The following is a 2,672-nucleotide window of genomic DNA, read 5'->3' on the forward strand; positions in this document are numbered from 1 at the left end:
CCCCACCCGAGCACGAATCGCGCCGTTGGCTCCACGTCCGGCTGCCCAGCCCGGAGCCGCCCGCGTCCATGTTTGTCTGCAAGTCGCCGCGGGGGGCGCACCGGGTCCCACCTGCGCCCGGAGCGCGAGCCCCCGGGTTCCCAGTCACTCAGGACGGTTTGCACGTTTCGCTTGTCATCCTCCCTGATGGCTGCGCATGTTTCAGCTTGCCGCGATTTTACAGTAATTAAGTGAATATTGGTTCCTTTAAGGAATCTTCACCTTCTAGCAATAATTTGTACCCGCTGTGTGTGAGGTGCTGCTAAAGGGCCTGTGGATATTCAGTGTGGAAAGCGGGTATGACAGCTGGGAGGGCGGGAGCCCTGACTGTCCACACCCGGGTGGAGCCCTTCCCTTTGCCCGGGGCTGTGCTCATCAGTGAGAGAAACTTGGAGAACATTTTTTCTCCTTTACTTACCTGGAGCTACCGCGTTCCAGTTTCCAAAACACAACAGTTATATAAACAAACTGCTTTCAAAATGTTTTAGCCCCAAAGCAAAATGACATTTTGATTTCATCTTTTACACTTTACCTCACCAAAGGCATGGACAGCTAACACACGTATCACATAGAAAAGAATTGCAATGGCAATGCCCGTGGCACGGTTTTCTTGTGCATTAGCTGTGCCGCTTTTATCCAACTCATAAAGAATATCAGTGGTAGAGCATGACATAGTAAGATGTAGGTACGGATAATTAGAATCTGGGGGGGAAAATAAAACAACAGAAAACCTACAAAGGCAGAAGCTATAATCACTAAAATTTTACGTGGACAAAAATTTTTGGGGCACTATTTATATAAAAAGAACTATCCCAATGGAAACAAAAAATGTAAATGGAAAAGGCATTCTATGTAGTAATTGGTCAGGAATTAAATTGGCCTGCCCGGCGAGAGTGGCTCAGTGGGTTGATCATTGCCCTATGCACCCAAAGGTTGCCAGTTTGATTCCCAGTCTGGGCACATATGGAAGGCAACTGATGTTCCTCACATCAATGTTTCCTTCTCTCTCCCTTCCTCTCTCTAAGCATGTCCTTGGGTGAGGATTTTTAAAAATACTAATAATAAGCTCATAGAAATTTATTTCTCTCTCACTAGTGGTTCAAGACCAATATGGAAGCCTGATGTGTTGGGCTCCCAAACTATATATACCATTTCTGAGATGCTGCCCTCATCTGCTTCGTCAACATGTTCACACCCACTTCCATATTCTTACCTAAAGGAAGACCGGAAGATAAAAGGAGGGCGTGCTTTTCTCCATTTACAGGCGTGACTCAAAAATTGCAGACACTATTCTTCGATGACTCCCCACACTCACCCCTAAGCAAGGTCTGGCCTGCCTGCCTCTCCAGCCCCTCATCTTGAGTTGCTCCAGCGCCTGCACCCAGCACAGCAGCCACCCCATCTGCGCTGTGACTTTCAGGACTCTGCCTGGCGGGCTCTTTCCACCCTCACCCCCTTCACCCAGATTCTGCACTAATGTTTTTCTTCAAAACTCTCCCCGGTGTCTCCACTTCTCACTCACACCCCCTCTGCCAGTCCATTACTATGTCGAGTATTATGTCTATCATATCATGCATTTTCATAGCTCTGAAATCAGAGGGCGTCTGCAATGGGCAGTGACTTACAACTGCTCTTGGCCTCTAGTGAAAACAAGTCTTCCCGGAGAGCATTTATTTTTGCTGTTCCCAGGCAGTACTGTGTGGTTGGCAGCTCTAAGATGAGCCTCAATGGTCCCTGCCTCTTGGTATTCATGTCCTGTGTATCTCCTCCCCTTGAAACATTGATGAGGGGAGCATCCATTGGCTGCCTCCTGCACCTCCCCACTTTCTGGGGATCGAGCCTGCAACCCCAGGGGGCGTGTGCCCTGACCAGGAATCCAACCTGCGACCTCTTGGTTCCTGGGTCGATGCTCAACCACTGAGCCATACTGGCTGGGCCCGAATTTTTTTTTAAAGAGTGTAATTTATCCATGCTTTTCTTGTTTGGCTTTTGGGTGATGTGTCCTGCCTGGGGTAGTCATTTGAAGAAAACCCCTAGGTTAAGAGCTAATTAAAAAGGAAAAGTGGCAAGCTTCACCCCACTTCTGCAAGAGAAACAACAATGAACATTGAGAAAGACTTACTCAATTTTTCACTGGATCCATAGCTTAGGAGAGGGAGAGCCTATAGCTTTACTGCTCACTGAGTGTCTTTATTTGAATTTCTGGCAAACACATCAAATTCAACAGAACTAAAACCCAGACAACCTTTTCCCTCAAATTAGGACTTCCCTATTTCTGACAGTCTCATGAATCTAAACTCAGAGGTCATCTCTGTGTCCTCCCTTTGTCCCTCCCGTACCTAACCAGAAATTGACATTCCTTACTCTTCATGTTCTCATTATTCCAGATCACCTCCCCTGTCACAGACCCTCATCCCTCAAATCTGAATTGTCACGATTAGCAATCTCACCTGTTCTCTGCGTGTTATTGCCAATATTCTCCATCCTGCGAGAAGGTCTCAGGAGTTCCCCCCACAATACTGCTCTAAACTGGTTGGTATATATATATGGGTGCACTTTTAAATATATGTTAACATAAACTGGACATTTAACTATTCTCTCAGAGCCTCGTCTCTGATCTCTAAAACCCAAAA

This window comes from Myotis lucifugus, unplaced genomic scaffold (assembly GCF_000147115.1).
Source record: "Myotis lucifugus unplaced genomic scaffold, Myoluc2.0 scaffold_6, whole genome shotgun sequence".
Classification (NCBI taxonomy): Eukaryota; Metazoa; Chordata; class Mammalia; order Chiroptera; family Vespertilionidae; genus Myotis; species Myotis lucifugus.